This window comes from Vitis riparia, chromosome 18 (genome assembly GCF_004353265.1).
Source record: "Vitis riparia cultivar Riparia Gloire de Montpellier isolate 1030 chromosome 18, EGFV_Vit.rip_1.0, whole genome shotgun sequence".
NCBI classification, from domain to species: domain Eukaryota; kingdom Viridiplantae; phylum Streptophyta; class Magnoliopsida; order Vitales; family Vitaceae; genus Vitis; species Vitis riparia.
This window is the reverse complement of record NC_048448.1, coordinates 24061509-24082921: the sequence shown is the minus strand read 5'-3', so window position 1 is coordinate 24082921 and position 21413 is coordinate 24061509. Positions and strand designations below refer to the sequence as shown.

The 21413-nt window shown below is 37.2% G+C and overlaps 1 pseudogene; it reads left to right on the top strand.

Annotated features, from left to right (window-relative positions):
* Positions 1 to 2705: 2705 nt before the first annotated feature.
* LOC117905569 lies at positions 2706 to 3458 on the top strand (annotated as a pseudogene).
* Positions 3459 to 21413: the final 17955 nt, after the last annotated feature.

Below are 21413 nucleotides of genomic sequence, written 5' to 3'. Positions count from 1 at the left end.
CAATACACACAAAGCCCTAATCAGGACCATTGAAATAATATTCACTTAAGTACTTAATAGGCATTATTGACTATGATTTGTGTTATAGTCGATTTCTAAATGTCCTTAAAGGATTTAATAATTCTAACTGAATCTCTAATTTAGATAAGATGAAATCTACTAGAGGGTATGTTTTTACCCTTTGAGGATGTGTAGTTTCTTGAAAGTCTACCAAACAAAATGGTATTACTCAGTTTATTATAAAAATTAAGTTCATTGTTTTAAAGAATGTAAGTTCTAAGGCTAATTGACTTAAAAACCTCTTAGCATATATTCTTTTTATATATGAAACTAATAGCGTTTGTGCCTATGTGATGTGATTGCCAAGCTACAATAGCTAAGAATAAGAGTAAGATATTTAATGGGAAGAATAGACACATGCATATGCTTAAAGCATAATATTGTGTGATAGCTACTTGAGACAAGGATCATATCTTTGATATTTGTGAGGTTAAAGTTAAATTTGATTGATTCGCTAACTAAACCATTAAATAGGAATTTAATGGAAGAAACATCGAGAGGGGTAAGGCTTATATTAAAAGTGATGACAATACAACCCACCAGAATGAAGATCCTGTAAAGCAGGTTCATATGAGTAATAATGAATCATGTGTTGACTGTGAGATACTCTATCAAATATAAATATATATAGAAGTTCGTCCCTATAGTGTAGATATAACACATTTTACAATGATGGATGATGAGTATTTACTTTTAATGAATACCATATTCTTTATGGGTGGTGTCTTTGGTTGCATGACACACTTGATGAATTCACTTATATGAGAATGGAAGTGGGTCACTTCTTATGAGAACTTAGATAGGTCCTTTAGAGCTCTCATTGTTATCTAGGTAGGGCGCATGACCTACTTGCGTCAACCCATTATGTACAACTCGAAGTTGAGAAATTAATGCGGATAATATGTTCCATGAGTTACACAAAGAAACTTTGGTTCACTGAAATCTATTTTTTCACCAAGTTTCCACAATTCATGATCTATTTATTCTAAGATTGGCTCATAACTTATGGGTATCGATTCTAATACTTTGATTTCTAGTTTTCCTTTACTTGTTTTTTTCCCCCATTTTTTTTTATACTCGTACACTTTGTAAGAGATTGTTGGAAGAGTGCATAAGCTAAAGTAGATAATTTCATATTTGGAAGGGATTGAATACTTTATGTGCGTTAAATTATGGGCCACTTCTAAAGCCTCTTGGGCTTTTGAATAGGAAAGTGGGAGCCTCATGTACCCATGGGGCACAAGCCATCTAATGGGATTTCAGGTGGCTTGATTTGAGAAACCTTAATGTGCGTCATTTGGCACATCACAACATGCATGTAGTACTCCAACCACCTTTTACAAAGAGAAAATCTAAAATTAATTTTTAACTTTGATCTTTTTTAGAATGAGCTTAACTTGTCATTTAAATCATGTTTTTATTAAAATTAATTTAATTCTAATTAAAGTTGTTGAGTCGTTCAACTTTTATAGGAGAGTTCTATTAGAACTTTGCCTATAAAAGTCATCCCTCTCTTAGAGAGCTTAAGAAAAAAAAAATTGATCTTTCATTCCCATCTAATTGTTGCAATCCATCTATTCTGCTCATCTGTTTCATTGCTCTCTTAGAGACCCTAAGAAAAAAAAATGATCTTCCATTCCCATTTAATTGTTGCAATCCATCTATTCTGCTCATCTATTTTCATGTGTCCTCCTTAAAAATATTAAAATAAAAAAACTACACTTCTTGCAATAGTAGGACTTGAACCCAAGACTATTATTACCTTCGTAACAATGACAACTTTGGACCATTAGGTTAAAACCTATATTTGTTTTAAGGGTTGCCCCCAACACCCCCCTCCCTCCCCGCCCGAACTAAACTATTGGCTTCGCCATTAGCTCTGCTCACCTGTTTCCATCTATTTGTTGCTATCCATCTTTTTCGACAAACCGACAACCCATCATATTAATCAACTCTTATAATCCAAGCCTACAGTCCTCTACATTCGAGCTTGTTGCAATACGCCTACTGCATCCAAGTCCACTATTGTAGCCACCCATCACTGCATTTGAGTGTGCTGCAACATTCCTCTTCCTAGATCCAAGTTTGTAGCCTTGTTGTTGCTGTAGTTGACCTTCTCTTTGCATCTTTTTGAGGTTCTTTCAAAGTCTCATCTTTTCCTACCACTCAAGTTTTGCTATACCTTGTTCGGGAAGTGCGCCTTAGACAAGGTCTTAATTATCAAATCCTTGAGGTAGGACATCAATTCCCTACAACAATGAGATTGATTTTAGAGGAGGGTAGATCTACTTTAAGAACAATGTATGCTCCTGATAAATGTCTTAATTCCAATTTTTAAATTTCTTATTTATTTTGTTTTGGGCTCAATTGGTTTTGTTTAAATTTCAATCTAAAACCTTTTACCCAACATTATATACAACCACTTACTAGTAAATATAAACATTTATTGAAGTCATTTAAATGTTGTTAAAAAGTATTATTTTTCTTTTTCTTTGACTTTAGCTTAATGACACATGCATAAGCTGAAAACCCGGCCAAAAAGTAATGGTTTCCCAGTCCATTTTTCAAACTGGAAGCTTACTGCCCAAGCAAAGAGACTCCATTTAGCAAGGAGGACTAGACCTCCACACCTTGAACTAATAACAATGGCCGGAGTGAAGCTACTGGGATTCTGGGCAAGCCCTTTTAGTCACAGAGTAATATGGGCTCCAAAACTAAAGGGTGTGAGCTATGAGCATATAGAAGAAGACCTATCCAACAAGAGCCAATTGCTGATACAGAACAACCCAGTTCATAAGCAGATCCCTGTGCTTATTCATGGTGACAAAGCAGTCGCAGAGTCTCTTGTTATCCTTGAATACATCGATGAAACCTGGCCACACAATCCATTGCTGCCAAAAGGGGCTTATGAGAGAGCAACAGCCCGGTTTTGGATCAAATTTGCAGTAGAAAAGGTAAATAAAAACACTATATATGTCTTTTGATCATATTTTCTCCTTTAAAATTATCATTCTAACAACAAATTTGGCCTTCTAGGGTGCCACTTTCTACGCATTCTATAACTCCAATACTGGAGAAGAACAAGAGAAAGCTACAAAAGAAACCCTGAAGTGCTGAAAATCATTGAAGAAGAAGCCCTTGGGGATAAGAAGTTTTTCGGGGGTGAGGATATAGGATTGTTAGACCTGGTGTTGGGATGGTTTGCTCACTGGTTTGATATCATAGAAGAACTGGTGGGTGTGAAAGTGCTGGACGCCTCCAAATTGCCCCGCCTGCATGCATGGACTGAGAATTTTAAGGAAGTTCCTGTGATCAAAGAAAATCTTCCTGATCGCAGCAAACTCTTGGCCTACTTCAAACACAAGTATTTTGCCCACCTTCCAAGTCAAGACAATTAGCATCAGCAGTATATCTTTTGTGTATGCTTTAATTCCTTGTTTGGCTATTGTACTGACCATGGGACTTACTGTTCATGGGGTCTCAGGATATGAACTCATGGCCGGAATCTTTATGCATGATTAAGTTTTGTTTGAATTTTGAAATTTTGTTTTCAGTACCATTTCTGCCTTCTCGCCAGGATCTCATGATGTCAGTTTCTGATCAGAACAAACCATCCAGATAAGAAGATCTGTTAAAAAGTTTTGGACACTGATTCAAGAGTTTTAAGCTTCAAGCAAGATCGTAAATCATATATACACCATCAGTTAATTTGATGAAGAAAATGGTATATGGTAACCAAACCACGCACACATGATCAGAAAAAAAAAGAAAAAAAAAAAGACTTTTAATGTGATCCCTTTGTTCACAAGAGTGCAGCAACATTCCACAATTCATCAATCAAACTAATGAGAAGAGTTACAATGTTGAATCTCTTGATAAAAGACTTCTCAATTACGGTTGCATGCTTTAAAAACAAAACCTTAAATATAAAAGGGTTAAATACATAATAGAAGCAAATTCGATAATCATCACATAAAAAAATTTCTTTAAGAAACACTACTACCCCCTTCAACCCTCGCGAGTTCAATCCCTACATGACATCTTAAGCAAAACACAATAATATTAATTCAGGCTTCACAATCCAAGGGTATAAAAAAAGTATAAGAAAATTTAAGAAAAAAAATGAGATGAAAAAAAAAAGCATTTAAAATATATTTTTTCTGATCATCCTTGATTTTTATTTTGTAGGAGTATTTCAAGCACTCTCTCAGTTGAAGTTGAGTCAGGTGAATCTTTTCTCTTCCCTCAATCAATTAAATACTTTTTGTTGTATTTCCTTTAGGTTGTGTTTGGTTTCGAAAAATACTAAGGTTATGTTTGGTTCCCATAAAGTACAAAGGAAATAAAAAAAAATATTAAGAAAAATGATTTTCTCATGTTTGGTTGTCCTATAAAATATTTCAAAGAAAATTAAATATAATTAAAATTAGTTAGAAACTTATACATTTTAAAATTATTTAATCTTTATATTCATGAGTTAAAATAAATAAAATGAGTTTGAAGTAACAAAAAAATAATTTATCAACTTTTAATATTTTTTTTATTATTTTCCTTCACTTTTTATTTCCTTCTACTTTTTCTTTGTATTTTCTTTCTCTTGCATTTTCCTTCAAATTTTATGGGAACCAAATATAGCATAAGAAAAGAAAAAAAATACAAAGGAAAATAATTTTTTTCATATTTAGTTGTCCTATGAAAAATATAAAAGAAGATCAAATATAATTAAAATTAATTAAAATTTTATGTATGTTTAAATTATTTAATCTTTATATCAATGAGTTAAAATAAATAAAATGAATTTGAAATAACAAATAAAAATAATTTGTCGAATTTTAATCTATTTTTTTATTTTTCTTTACCTTTTATTTCCTTTTACTTTTTATTTGTATTTTCTTTCTCTTGCATTTTCCCTCAGATATTTCAGGAACCAAGCATGGCTTAAGGAAAGCTCTAAAGAAAGAAAAATGAAATGACATGATTTTTTTTTTTTTTTTTATATTTGATTTTACTAATGGCTATGTTTAGTTCTTGAGAAATTTGATGAAATATGTGAGGGAAAGAAAATAAAGAGGAAAGTGGAAAAAAAGAAAAAATGAATGAAAATAAAAAAAACAGATTTAAAATTAATAAATTATTTTTATATGTTTCTTCAAACTCATTTCATTTAATTTCCTTCATTGTATAAAGATAAAACAATTTTAAAATGTATAAATTTCTAATTAATTTTAATTATATTTATTTTTATCTTTAAAAATTTTATAGTGAAACCAAATATGAGAAAACCATTTTCATTTACATTTTTTTTCTTTCCTTAGTATTTTTTGAGAACCAAACTTAACCTATCAATATATATATAAATTAAATTTAATAGAAACCTATGAAATTTTAAATTATTTAATTTATTAAAAACTAAACTATATTTAAAAAAACATATAAATTAATTTATTAATTCTAAATTGATGATTTATTTTATTTTTTCTTTATATATATATTTTTTTCTCACATTTTTTCCTCAATTTTTTTATAAATTTTTTTATCCAACTTAAATTTAAATTATCATTTGGTAGGGTTGGAATTTGTGATTTACAATTCCAAATTCCACTATCTCCTTACAATTCATGGAGAAATATTGCTTGGATTCCAAGAATCCCATAATGGACTTCATTCAAAGTTGAATTGATTTCCAAAGTATTTAAGATAAGTAGAAACACTTGAAATGTTTGTGGGTTCATGCCCTTCTTTATACATTTGTATTAAAATTTCAATTATAAAATAAGATCACAAATCAATAAGGCAATAACAAAGACCAAAAATATTTTTATACATCTTTTTTGCAAAGTAAACAAAATGCAACATAATTTAAATTTGACATATTTGTAAAAATATATAAAATTAATATTATCATATTGTGGACCCCGCATTTCAGCTCATGCGCTTTCCACTCGAATGGTGAGCTCGATTTTTATTTGAAAAATGATTTACTGTTTGAAAAATGATTTGGCTTCGCCACTTATTTTTGTTTTATTTTTAAAGGATAAACAAAATAAGAAAGAAAACCCTAAGTGTGACTCCTTACTTTGGAAAAGGTGGTCTGCGAAAAACCGGATCGGGTTCGGGGGTCAGATTACTCATCGGGAAGGTACGGTAAAGACCGTAGCACCCCTCAAGTCCCTAAAGTCGGGTCTCTATTAATAAAGTGAAGCTGATGTGGCAATTGATGAGGAAAACAATGAATACCCGGAACTATCATGCACATATGAGAATCAAAACATACATATGGAAAAACCAGAATGGGAGAGAACACATACCTGGGTGACGAGTCACAATGCGCTATCAAGAAATGAGGTTAGTGCACAATTAAGGAATAATTTAGAGTATGATATATAGCAGAATAAAATCAATCATGTGTGACAATTAAATCAATCAAACAATCAATCAATCAATTATAAAATCCCGTATGAGGGGCCCCCACCAAAGCACAATTATTTTTGTATGAATTAATTCCATAAATTCCATTATTCGGAATTACGGAATTTAATCTTTACTTGTTTCAAAACATTTTTCAAAAAAATAGAGGAGGTGTGAAAATGGCAACCAATTTTTATTAAAAGAAATGAGATTTTTTATAAAAATAAATGCGGAGTTGAAATTATTTAAAAAGACTAAAAACCAAAAGGTTATTTGAAAATATTTGAAAACTGGAAATTGAAATTATTAAAAAGAAGAAAAAATACAGAATTTAAAGATTATTTACAAAAGGGGGTTTGAGTTAAAAATGATAAAGCAATAGATATCACGTGCCCCAAAAGGTGGCCATGCATATAGGTGGACATGCAAACAAGAAACCTGTAGAGTGGGCCCAAGGAGCGAGTTTTGAAATTGGCTTTAGTCACAGGCTGATTTGAACAGTGAGACATGGTTGCATGGGCACCTATATGCATGGCCACCTTTTGGGGCACGTGATATTTATTGCTTCATCATTTTTAACTCAAACCCCCTTTTGTAAATAATCTTTAAATTCTGTTTTTTTTTCTTCTTTTTAATAATTCCAATTTCCAGTTTTCAAATATTTTCAAATAACCTTTCGGTTTTTAGTCTTTTTAAATAATTTCAATTCCGTATTTATTTTTATAAAAAATCTCATTTCTTTTAATAAAAATTGGTTGCCATTTTCACACCTCCTCTATTTTTTTGAAAAATGTTTTGAAACAAGTAAAGATTAAATTCCGTAATTCCGAATAATGGAATTTATGGAATTAATTCATACAAAAATAATTGTGCTTTGGTGGGGGCCCCACATACGAGATTTTATAATTGATTGATTGATTGTTTGATTGATTTAATTTTCATGCATGATTGATTTTATTATGCTCTATAACATGCTCTAAATTATTCCTTAATTGTGCACTAACCTCACTTCTTGATAGCGCATTGTGACTCGTCACCCAGGTATGTGTTCTCTTCCATTTTGGTTTTTCTATATGCATGTTTTGATTCTTATATGTGCATAATAATTCCGGGTATTCATTGTTTTCTTCATCAATTGACATATCAATTTCACTTTATTAGTAGAGACCCGACTTTAGGGACTTAGAACCGTTTGAAGCGTTGGACTCCTGACTTCCCGAGCTTCGAAACGATATATAGTATATATATAATGGACTCCAGAAAGTGCTCCAAATTCGTCCTCAAAGTTAGAGTATATAATGCCATCAGACTTTTGAGTTCTAAATTTCCATGTAGCTCAATCTTGCTTTATGCCTCATTTCCCATGCTTTCTTGCCTTCTTTCTTACTCCGTAATGGTCATTTATCATCCTCCAACCTCATGATATCCTTGTTTTGCCTTTCCTTACATTCAATGAGTCTTGACTCACTTATTTCCTCATTTAGCCCTTTCTTGATCTTTCAAAATCTAAAGTCATTCAATTTGCACAATTTTCTTCCCTTGAACCTGAGATAAATCTCCAAAGTATAGATTAAACTCATGGCTAGGGCCTTAGCAATGATTTAGGTCAAGTTGAGTGATTTGAATGTCCTTTGGTGCACAAATCATATCGAATATGTGCCATTAGAGCACATATTTTGGCTCCAATCAGGTGCTACGGTCTTTACCGTACCTTCCTGATGAGTAATCTGACCCCCAAACCCGATCCAATTTTTCGTAGACCACCTTTTCCAAAATAAGGAGTCACACTTAGGGTTTTCTCTCTTATTTTTTTTACCCTTTAAAAATAAAACAAAAATAAGTGGTGACTCCAAATCATTTTTCAAACAATAAATCGTTTTTCAAATAAAAATTGAGCTCGTCATTCGAGTGGAAAGCGCATGAGCCGAAATGCGGGGTTCACAAAATGACGACTCCACTGGGGATCGATTAGAGGGTCAAGCTTGAACTTAAGATGAAGCAAATGTGGCGTTTGATGAGTCGATCAGTGGGTACCTATTTCTTGATTGCACATTGAGAGTTCCCGATACCATTGGATGCATGCTTGGGTGTTTGTTTTTACTTGGGGCATTGACATGTTGATTATGATGATCGATTATCTTGATTGGGGTTTTCGATGCCGCGATTTTTTTTGTGTATCACTGCTATATCTGTTAGGGATATTGATATGCTAGTTGTGTTGATTGATTATCTCGCATTGTTTAGCATAGTGACCCTGATTTTGCCATGTTTTGTTTTGATCACCTCACATGTATAGACTCACCATTGTATATCATTTGATTGGACATGATTGATTCTCTCGGTTATATATTATCTTGATTATCATGGAGCATGCTATCATTGCCATATATTCTTCTCGGTTAGCTTGTGTGTAGATTTGGATGATATATACCTATTTTGCATAACTGTCCGTTGCATGACTCCTCTCATCTTGATGTGACTGTATGAATTGCGTGTCTATGTGGGACACACGCTTATTCCCTTATTTCCAAGTCCCTAGTCTCGGTCGACATTGTTTTCTTGCTCTAGTATTTGATACGAGACTTGTTGTCTTGTTTGCTTTTCGACCGAGCTAGTGATTAGGAATAGGGTCTAGCGATGGGCTATATCGATGTTTGGGAGCATTCTGGAAGTGGTCAACATATTGATGTTGATTGGAGTCCGAACTTTGAAGACTTGTATAACCCATAGCTAGATTTCAGGATATTTGTGTGGCCAATGTGTTTTATTTTAGTTTCATATGATTTTTGAATGCACCCACACCATTCACTGTGCACTCTAGTTGACCATTGAGCGTTGAGAGTTTTGAGAGGTTTCACCATAGGAAACCCCCATAGGATGTCGAGGTAGTGCATGTGTGGAGGTGGTGACCACCTTGCATGGAAGCGCCCCATCTCTTCGGAGGCATGCAGAGGGTTGCGTACCGCCGGAGGGTATGATCGCTTCTGCTAGGGATCTTTTAAAGTCCACTCATATCCATTTAGAGTCACCTTGACCTAGTAGGTTGAGTCGTAGATCCATTAATTAGGACTCTCTCCCTACACGTGGGTGCATCTGAGGGCTTTCAGAGCCTTTGAGGTCATAGTTCGGATTCGACACTTCTTTTTTTTTAAGTCTTCAGTTGAGAGTGCTCAGAGATCGATGTGAGTTTGAGTATCGGTTGGATCACCTTTGTCATGTCGCCTTAGTTTGTTCTTCTCACTCGATGAGTTTGTCATGCTTTCTCCTTAGGGCTTTCGTTTTCCTTTCTTGACTCGACACATCCCTTCACTTTGTTGTCACTTACTGGATGCTTCGGGATATGTTCATCGATCATGATCATCTTTTTACACTGTGCACCTATCACGGGTTCGATACACCATTCTTTGTTTAATCCTTGATTCAATTTTCAACTCGACGCTCATATTTTCATTTCGGAAAGGTGAAAGGCACATTTTCACATTCACACTTTTTTCGAGAGAGTTGCCTTGATCACCTTATTATTTTTCTCTTATGGAGCTTGAGTTGAAGGTTGAGTCAATGGTATGTGGTTATAGATGGAGTATTGATCTCGTGATAGTGTTATTTTTCACACCTCATTCATTTTCTGGATCACTGATAGAAATTCTTTAGTCACATTTGTAGCCATCTCATAGTGGACACCATTATGACCTTAGAGTTTCTATCATATTTCCAGTTTTAGATTGCCATCATAGGACTGTATTTCATATGATGTGTTGTACTTTTGATATGAGACATCTTTCACTTACATCACAATCACTTTGACCTAACCTATCATGGAGGATATTGAGCCTTTTGACCTAGGATCAGGAGATCGACCTAGGGAGTTCGATACTGTGACCCATTTCACCTTTTGATTAAAGTAGTACCATATCCATATTTGTACTTTGACTCTGTGGACTTGATGACCTATTCATTTCGGACTTGACATGACACCATTCCCTGATACCACTATATGACCTAGTCATCCTCGTTCTTCTTAGCATATTAGATTACCATTGCCTAATTTTTCCATCATTTTCCTTTTATCTGGCCAGGTAGAGTCCGAGATGGTTAAACCTGAGGTGAGCTTTGCACGATGATATATGGATCGTGATGAGAGAGTGGCTTGATTGTTTGACGATATTGTTGAGATAGAGGGGTTATCATGGAGCATCCAGATTTGAGCCATTACATGTGACTTCAGAGAGTCGGGACGATTAGAGATGGTGATTTTATGAGATGATACTTGTGATGATAAAGTGAGTTGATTTTCAGAGGACATTGATGGTTATCATAGAACATCAGTGGGAGCTTTCGCCGATTTCAGAAGAGTCTCCATGACTATGTTGGATGGATGCCAGTCTTTAGTATTAACCATGTGAGATCTTGAAAGCACGATGTTCAAGGTTGTGGTCAAAGGATGGGTGGCCATCATTTTAGGAGCTTATTTACCCTATCACCCTCACATATAGAGTTACCCGTTGCTAGCCATTTGAGCCTCACACGAGCACGTAACTTTTTCTTTCACCACCTCATTTACCTATTACATTGGGTTGGGGACCCTGTAGTGCTTGCATGCTATGATTGGATACATCATGAGTTTCAGGCCTCATTTCTTACTCTTTATTGTGATATTTTCCACTTGGACATCATTTCGTCACTATTTTCCAATATCACATATCACCACTTGTGATATTCGTTCTCTGTCTTTTCTTTCATCATTACTTACTCGACATTATCCGTGTTTCACCTTGAGTGGTGGTTTGTCACACGTCACTGCATGGAGGATTGTCACGTTTCTCCCCCGTTCGCCTTATGAGCAGTGGTTTAGAGATCTCATTTTGAGAGGTTGTCTTGTTAGAGATGATTCATGTTACATCAGTACATGAGGTGTTTTTATTTGCTTGGCTATGTATTTCATGGGAGATCATTCATTATTGATCAGGGTATGCGCAAAAAAAAAAAAAAAAAAAAAAAACGCATTATTCATTATATCATTTTTCATTGGGCATGTGTATGGACGTGTCAGGTTGCTTCATTGAGTTCATGTGTTAAAGAGAGTTCGTATGAGAGCTTTTTTCTGAGATTCATCTTGATGTATATTTTGGGTGAAAGTATGAGTCGCCCATTCGATTTTTATGAGAGAGGCGAGCGACCTTTCTTTAGTATCTCTGGATCCTTGCTCTATCCATCATCCCATCTATTTCGGATGTGATTATTTTCCATGCTTTGATGCAAGATGACCATCACTCACTTTTCTATCTCTTCGCTTTCTTCTATCTTTATTGTATTCCTCCGTTTCACCCTACCTCATCTGATTTCATTATTTTCTCATCCTGCTTGATGTTTGACATGGGTTCAACATCCACACCTTATTCTTACTTATTTGATGCGACCATTCATTTATTGTCACTTTTCGTGTGTGGACCCTTAGGTCTGAGATTCATGACGTTTTCTATGCATTGCATCTCATGCATAAGAGGTATGGGGATTATATCATTGAGATTTTTTAGCCTAGTTTCCTTTCATTTCTTTCACCTTATTACCTTAGCCTACGTTACGTCCCGTGTCTGAAGACCACCCTAAGGCCATTACTTCACATTGTGTTTGACAGCTCACACATGGGCAATACTCGAGCTTGGTCGGAGATTATTTCTCGGAGCATGATGGATGGGGAGTTGAGATGATGATTTACACTGGGGCATACCCCTCTTATCAGTGATGGATTTTCAGAGGTGATGTGATCTACACTAGGGCATACCCTGCTCATTGATGACAGTTTCTTTCGGGATGATGCTTTGCACTGAGGCATAGTCAGTTTGCTTCTTCATTTGGTTTATGATGGACTAGGAGTTGTGGGATGACCTTACACCGAGGCGTAGCCATCTCAGAGAGCACTTTTATTGGAGATATAGTCACTCCACTCAGTATTCTACATTGGGACACACTCTACTCATTGATGATTGATTTTGAGATGACGATTTATTTTGAGGCATAACCCTCTCATCGGTGATGGACTTTGATTTATCTTGGAGCATAGTCACTTCAGATGGTTTATACTAGGGCATAGCCACTTCATTCACATTTATGTAGCATGAAGATTCTGATTTATATGGATTATGTTGAGATGTTTCCATTTTTAGCACCAGGAGTAGAGATTGATTAATTTGTTGACCCGTATTAGGCATGACCCTCTTCGGCAGTTGATGACTTGGATATACTGGGGCATAGCTGGGATAGAGAGTATTTTCATTGGAGCATAGCCACCCTATCAGATCCTTTACACTGGGGCATACCCATATCTTGGAGGGAGATCAGATTGATTTCTTGGCATTGGAGCATCTGACGAGTGATACGGAGATTATTGGATTATTTCATGTTGTTCTCATTACACACTGGGGCATAGCCACCTAGTTGGATGTTTCGACATCGAGATTTGACTTTCTGTTCGTGATTGTTGCTTTCGATGGGTTATGGAGCTATTGACACCTTGGGTCTAGTCTTCTCGGCATACTTAGATGATCTCGGATACTTACATACCTTTCATTTCGCACTCAGACATTTTACCCTGGATACTCTCATGCCTTCCATCATACCAGAGCCTGATCATCACATTTTTTTTTATCCTACACATCCCACTGTGACACATGACCTCAACTCTCTCTCGATTAAGAGGAAATGTAGATCAGTCATCGATCACCTTGGTTGTGCTTTCATATATCTTTTGGACTTTAGGTTCAACATCTTCCATGATGGCAGGGCCTGACAGATTGCTGACTTATTAGTGATGATGTGATTCGTGCCCGATTGGTGTCTCAACTGATTCATGTCCAGTTGGTGGGAGTAATCAACAAAATTTATAGCCTATTACACCATGAACTAGGGTAGCAAAGAAAAAGCTACTATAGCATAGTGGCTCTAGGATCGTTCATTGGGAAGGGTTTTCAAACTGTAAATGATACCAATTTAAAGTGGATTGGTGTTGCTTCCTTTCAAGGTTAGCTTAAGAAATAAAACACAAATTTTGGTTGAAAAAGGTTTAGATTTAGACTAATGGCACAGCAAGTAATGGAAATTACTTATGAAGAAAAACATTCCTTGGAGATTTAGGTTCACATGGGAGGTTCCTCATGCAAAAACATAGCTCCGGTCAGTTGGTTCATTTCCTCGCATTAGAGAATGAACATAAAGTCAATTCTCTAACCGGCTTTGTACAAATGCATCCCTTAATTGGATTTCAGCTCTAATTCTCTCTCACTGATACAACTTGCAATGGTTCGAGCCTCTCACTTAGCCTTTACCATTCAAGGTGATCTTTAACCTTGGACTTCCTTTCTCAAGCTCGCAAGAGATAACTAATGGATGTCTCCTTAGAGTCCAAAAGCTTACCAAGTGTTGGCAATTCTAGAAAATCCTACCTTTAAGTCACCTTCCAAAGGCTCGCAAGGGGTAAACTAGTGCATTTCCATGGATAGAGATTACTTGCCTTACCAAGTGTTGGCCCAGATGACTCCAAGGCGTTTTAAGTTAACTAAAAATATAGAAACCATTCACGGGACACACTTTCTCTTCATTCATAGCTGAAACCACAAAGCTACTAATTCTTGCACTTGGAACCTTTCCCGGCAACCTTAGCTCCAAGGAACTAAAGGTTTAGTTACTCATTCTTTGGGAAAACTTCCTCAGAGAGTGCATAACTTAGAAAAATGAAAAATACAATCAAAGTGAGAAGGTAAGGTAGAGCTCAAGCTCTGTATTTTACTTTCTTTCAAACTTTTACAAAAGGTTCGTCACCTTGAGAACAGGCTCTCCGAGCTCTATTTATATGAATATATTACATTAATAGTTATTACATGGATATTTAGCCTTTTTCCTAACTTAAAAGCTAAGGAATCCTATAATTGGTGGCTTACAAGGAGAGTTTGGGGATTTAAACAACAAAAATCTAATGAAAAATATCTCACAGTGTCGGTTACAAATATCGGGAAGCACTAAGGACCATTTCGCAGGTGAAAACGTGGTCTGCGAAATTTTGCAGATGCACAAAAAGGGTTGCGAAATTACTTCGCAGCAAACGACTGATTTCACACCACTGCGAAGTGGTCTTTCAGCTTGCGGTGTTCGGCTTCCAACGTGTCGTGAAACTTCAGGGGGAATTCCACAGCACTGTGCAAAAAGGCTGCGAAATCATTTCGCAACAAAAGGGTGATTTCGCAACGCTGTGCAAAATTCTTCCTTCAGCTTGGAGTGATCAGCTTCCAATGGCTGTAACTCCTTCATTTCAACTCCGAATTGTGCACCGTTTGAAGCATTGGATTGTTGACTTCTTAAGATTTAAAATGACATATAGCATGCATAAATTGGACTTCAAGAAGTGCTCCAAAAGTGGCTGACATGACTGTCATCAAGAATGCTTCATGGCAGATTTCTCTTTGCTTTCTCTCCTTGCATTCCGGATTTGCTTATGGCAAAGGACTTCAAAGCTTTGGTTCTTCATGCTTCTGAGCTTTCCATTGCTTTGTCATGGATTCCAAATAACTCTCCTCAATCTCATATTGCTTTGGTGATCAAAAAGCTATCAAAACACCAAAACTTAACGCAATTTGATTAGAATTGATTGCAAGGGTCCTTAACATGTTAATTGGGTTAAAAGGCAATAACTACTACTCAAAAGTGTTTAAAAGGATTAATTACAAGCTATCAAATAGCACTTTTTGAGTAGTAATCATGATGCTTTCATTTTGATAGTTAGCACGATGAGTGTTGATTTTGTTTGCTTTTTGCTTTTCGAGCATTGGTCATCATTGTTTTATTCACCAGTTAGTTTTGTTTTGTCAGCATGGTATCACGATACATGGTCCTGTTTGGCATTACCTATTTGAGGTTGAACATTTTCATTATATGATGGATGAGCATATTTCAGAGTACAGTAGTTTTGAGACATTGTGTATCTCAGTCTGTTCACTATCACATACTGGGGCATACCCTCATTCCCTGGATTACTAAACCTTCCACAGGTTTCATTCACTTTTCGATCTAGTTGTTGACCCCCGAGAGTTGCATACTAGGGCATACCCTCCTTCCCTAGGATCATCGGACCTTTCACAGGCTTCATTATCTTTCGACCTAGTTGTCGATCCTCATGAGTTGTACTGGGGCATACCCCCTTTGGTCGAGTTTGTTTGCATAATTATCTGAGTCATTCTTTGGTTTTGGGTTACCTGATCAGGTCATTCATTACCTTGTTAGTTCAGTTAGAGTTTGGGGCCGCACCTATATTGATTGACCATTTTCCTATCATTTCCCATCAGTTTGAGTTTGAGTTTGAGTCGGGGCCGCACCTACATCGATCAGTCATCTCCTTGTCATGTTAGTTCAGTTTCTAGGACTGCACTTATATCGATCGGTCATCATCCTATCAGTTTGAGTTTGAATTTGAGTTTTCGAGTTGGGACCGCACCTATATCGATCGGTCATTGTCTTATCAGTCAGAGTTTGGGGCCGTACCTATATCGATCGGTCATTCATCCTGTCAGTTTCAGTTTAATTCGAGTTGGGACCACACCTATATCGACCGGTCATTCGTCGTGTCAGTTTGAGTCGGGGTCGCACCTATATCGATCGGCCATCTTCTTATCAGTTTGAGTTTTCGAGTTGGGACCGCACCTATATCGATCGGTCATTCGTCGTGTCAGTTTGAGTCGGGGCTGCACCTATATCGATCGGTCATCTTCCTATCAGTTTGAGTTTTCGAGTTAGGACCACACCTATATCGATCGGTCATTTGTCGTGTCAGTTTGAGTCGGGGCCGCACCTATATCAATCGGCCATCTTCCTATCAGTTTGAGTTTTCAAGTTGGGACCGCACCTATATCGATCGGTCATTCGTCGTGTCAATTTGAGTCAGGGTCGTACCTATATTGATCGGTCATCTTCCTATCAATTTTAGTTTGAGTTTTCGAGTTGGGACTGCACCTATATCGATCGGTCATTCGTCGTGTTAGTTTGAGTCGATGCCGCACATATATCAATCGGTCATCTTCCTATCAGTTTGAGTTTGAGTTTTCAAGTTGGGACCACACCTATATCGATCGGTTATTCGTCGTGTCAGTTTGAGTTTTCGAGTTGGGACCGCGTCTATATCGATCAGCCATCTTCCTATCAGTTTGAGTTTGAGTTTTCGAGTTGGGGCCGCACTTATATCGATCGGCTATCTTCCTATCAGTTTGAGTTTGAGTTTTCGAGTTGGGACCGCACCTATATCAATCGGTCATTTGTCGTATCAGTTTGAGTTTTCGAGTTGGGATCGCACCTATATTGATCGATCATTCGTCGTGTCAATTTGAGTCGGGGTCGCACCTATATCGATCGTCCATCTTCCTATCAGTTTGAGTTTGAGTTTTCGAGTTGGGACCGCACCTATATCGATTGGCCATCTTCCTGTCAGTTTGAGTTTGAGTTTTCGAGTTGGGACCGTACCTATATCGATCGGTCATTCGTCGTGTTAGTTTGAGTCGGGACCGTACCTATATCGATCGGTCATCTTTCTATCAGTTTGAGTTTGAGTTTTCGAGTTGGAACCTCACCTATATCAATCAGTCATTCGTCGTGTCAGTTTGAGTTTTCGAGTTGGGATCGCACCTATATCGACCGATCATTCGTCATGTCAGTTTGAGTCGGGGTCGCACCTATATCGATCGGTCATATTCCTATCATTTTGTGTTTAGTTTGAGTTGGGACCGCACCTATATTGATCGGTCATTGTTTTGTCAGATTGAGTTGAGTCTTGTTCGATTTTGGATCACCATCTCTATTTAGTTTTGGCATTCAGAGCCATCGTCGTGCATACTCATCCAGGCATTTTGAGTCACCTTGTTTCCCTTCATTTTGGGCATTCAGAGTTATTCTCCTCACCTGGTTGCTTGGTGTTTATCGCCTATTCATCATCGCTCTTCTAGACTTCCTCTTTCCACTACACATGACATAGTTCTTTGAGTTTGTGACGCATATTTCGGTTATGTTGTTAGGCACCCTGCACTTGGCATTCTCATATAGTTCACATAGGGCAGTCTCCTTTGAATGCATTCTTTCTTGTACTTCAGGGTGGTTCAACCGTTACTCATCTTTGGCATTGATCTTCGAGTCACTTTTGGAGACATCTTAGAGGTAGTATGAGTCTTTAGTGTGGCTTCAGAGGCATTTTGAGACATCATCTTCTCTTAGGATTAGAGTCTTTGTATGCGTCTGTTGGTTTGAGTGAGTTTGTGTTTCACTAGTGTCCTTTTGGGTGTCTCCTAGTTCTTCGGTAGAGTTCACTTCATTCCACTCATTATTCACACTTTCTTTTCACTCAAGTGTTCGTATTCCTTACACTCGTGAACTCTACCGAAGAGAGGCATATTTGTAGACCCCCATTTTAGGAGCTTATTTTCCTCACTTTCCTGCAGATCTTTTAGCCAGGTGTCATAGCTATGGGTAGCCACGTGCTGATTCTCGTTTGGTTGCTATGGCATCGGGTAGTGGAATCAAGGAGCAAACAAGAGGATGACAAGTGGAAATGAGGTTCTTTTGGCATTGTAGGTCGTCAGAGGGAGCGTATGAGAGAGAGAAGGATATTTTGGTTGAGGCTAGGAGTGACCTGCAGGGGCAGAGAGTAGGGTTGCTTTTAGGGGAGGTTGGTTAGGAGATATTTGGAGAGGGGCAAATCTGGTAGAAAAGAGGAGGGCAGCGTTTCTGTTACGAAGGGGATATGCTGGCAAGATGTAGTACTTTTGAGGGGAGATAGGAGAGATTTTGAGGGGAGAAGTCTTTGAGATTTAGGGAGGAGATTTGTTGGCTTGAGAGAGGAAGCAAGGTAGCAAGACTGGAAAAGAGCGAGTTGCAGGCAGCTTGAAGGAGAAGGAAAAGGTATGGCTGCCATGAATTCTTTGTTCTTCTCCGTTGGAATATAACCTCTTTTTCTTTTCTTGAATATTATCTATGAATTGCTTGACTCAGCGCTTAGTTTTATGATCCATATTTGGCTGCTATCTTCTTCATTTTCTTTGGAATGATTTGAGAGTGACACAACTCTGGTTTTAGTTTCATTGTGCATCATATGGAAATCTTGTTTTGCTTTTGTTTTCAATTCCATGGGATATTTATTTGATTTCACTCACCCCCATCTAAGCCCATTGATTGATGCATGACATGAGGCTTAGATGTATTCATTTTGCTCCAATTACTTGTACTCTATTTTGCCTTTTTCCCCTGTTACTGCCTCTAGTGTTGGTTCAGATGCTATATGCAATAGTAGTATAGTAGGAGAATATGGTTTTGACGATGGGTTTCCTGAGATGGAGAATTTCCAGCACATTATAGACTTGAAGTCTTGTGATAAAGTTAGAGAATCGTGAACACAACATCGTCATTTGAAAGAAACAATTTATTGTATCTGATTGATGTCTGGAGAGGAAGTTTTGGGCTGGAGATAGGGAAGAGAGTATTATGTTTAGAGATTTTCTAGGCTAGTGATTATTTGAGAGTTGCAGACAGTTGGAGGAAATGATGAGTTGAGAGTGAAGGAAAACGAACTTGAGAAGGAAATAGAGCAAGCAAAACTGTCATTGAACAAGCCGCCAGCGGCGAAATGCCTCCGCCATCACCAGAACGCCAAACAACCATAGCCATGCCACTCAGGATCTCTAGGACTCTATTGCAGCTGGGAACTAAAGCATGGTTGAATCAGCTACACGAGCTAAGCCTTGAGTCAGAACCTGGCGGGGCTGATAAAGAGAAGCTCAATGCAAAGAATGAGCACGAAGTTGTTGTATTACCTACAAGAGAACTGGAGAAGAATTCGTGTTATTTGCTTATGGATTATGATCATGGTCAGGTTATTTATGTGGAAGCTCTTTCAGTACAGGCAGACGAAGGCCTTCTACGCCATGCGTTATTGCCTCCTAACCACTAAGGTCGTAGCCGAGACCCTCAAGTTCAACATGGCTCTCATCTTCTTGCCTGTTTGCAGGAACACCATCACTTGGTTCAAGTCCACCAAGCTGGTCTTCTTTGTACCTTTTGACGACAACATCAACTTTCACAAGACGATTGTTGGAGCCATTGTAATTGGTGTCATTCTCCACGCGGGAAACCATCTTGCATATGATTTTCCAAGACTTAATGTAATTTGGCAAGCCCAGTCAAGAATTGGGAAGACTGTAACTCTCCTTTCCGGTATCTCGCAGCAGCTTGATTATGAATTTGTGGAGTGTCAAATCCCGGTTCTGGTATCCACTCGTGAGCCTACACAATGGTGGAGGAGTTTAGGCGTTGTGGCCTGCATTGCAAATTGTCCAATTGAAGCTGGAGGTGATCCAAGAAATTATCAACTCTTCATATAGGGCAAGACTTTGTGGCTCAAAAGGGGAAGGTGTCCCTAAAGGATCATTTGAACTTGATTCTACTGCTCTGCCTAACAACCTGAATGATTTTAGTGGTGATGATGATCTGAAGATGAAAAAGGAAAGTGTCAATGCTGGTGTCAATGGTTCATGTACTAAATCTCCTGACAATGAAATGAAATCCATGAACAATCCCATGATGATCAAGCCAATGAAGCACGAGGAGAATGATACTAAAATAGAGACCTTCAAACTTAGAGGATCTCCAAGGGCACTAAACAAGAAACACAGTCAATTTATGGTTGAAGAGCAGACTGACAAGCATATAGTTCATGTCAAAGATGATCATCATGGCAGTGTCGCTTATCCTAAAGGAAGCATTTCATCATGTCAGTATGATGAGAAGATTATGTTGCGTGTGAAGAGCCCTATACAGATGCTAGGTGCCAAATATTCTATGCCTATAGGTGTCACTTCACCCCTTCGAATAAAACACCATCTACCAGATACAAGCTCATTCATCAAGCTAAACAACTTCAAGTGCCCATGCAACCATGTCTCACTGTTCAAATCAGCCTGTGACTAAAGCCAATTTTAGAACTCACTCCCTAGGCCCACTCTACAGGTTTCTTATTTGCATGTCCACCTATATGCATGGCCATCTTTTGGGGCACGTGATATCTATTGCTTCATCATTTTAAACTCAAACCCCTTTTTGTAAATAATCTTTAAATGCTGTTTTTTTTTTCTTTTTAATAATTCCAATTTCTAGTTTTCAAATATTTTTAAATAACCTTTCGGTTTTTAGTCTTTTTAAATAATTTCAACTCCGCATTTATTTTTATAAAAAATCTCATTTCTTTTAATACAAATTGGTTGTCATTTTCTTTATGGCAAGCCATTTTCACACCTCCTCTATTTTTTTGAAAAATGTTTTGAAACAAGTAAAGATTAAATTCCGTAATTCCGAATAATGGAATTTATGGAATTAATTCATACAAAAATAATCGGGCTTTGGTGGGGGCCCCACATACGGGATTTTATAATTGATTGATTGATTGTTTGATTGATTTAATTGCCATGCATGATTGATTTTATTCTGCTCTATAACATGCTCTAAATTATTCCTTAATTGTGCACTAACCTCACTTCTTGATAGCGCATTGTGACTCGTCACCCAGGTATGTGTCCTCTCCCATTCTGATTTTTCTATATGCATGTTTTGATTCTCATATGTGCATGATAGTTCCGGGTATTAATTATTTTCCTCATCAATTGCCACATCAGCTTTACTTTATTAGTAGAGACCCGACTTTAGGGACTTAGAGGGGTGTTATGGTCTTTACCGTACCTTCCTAATGAGTAATTTGACCCCAAACCCGATCCGGTTTTTCGCATACCACATTTTCCAAAATAAGGAGTCACACTTAGGGTTTTCTTTCTTATTTTGTTTACCCTTTAAAAATAAAACAAAAATAAGTGGCGACTTCAAGTCATTTTTCAAACAATAAATCGTTTTTCAAATAAAAATCGAGCTCACCA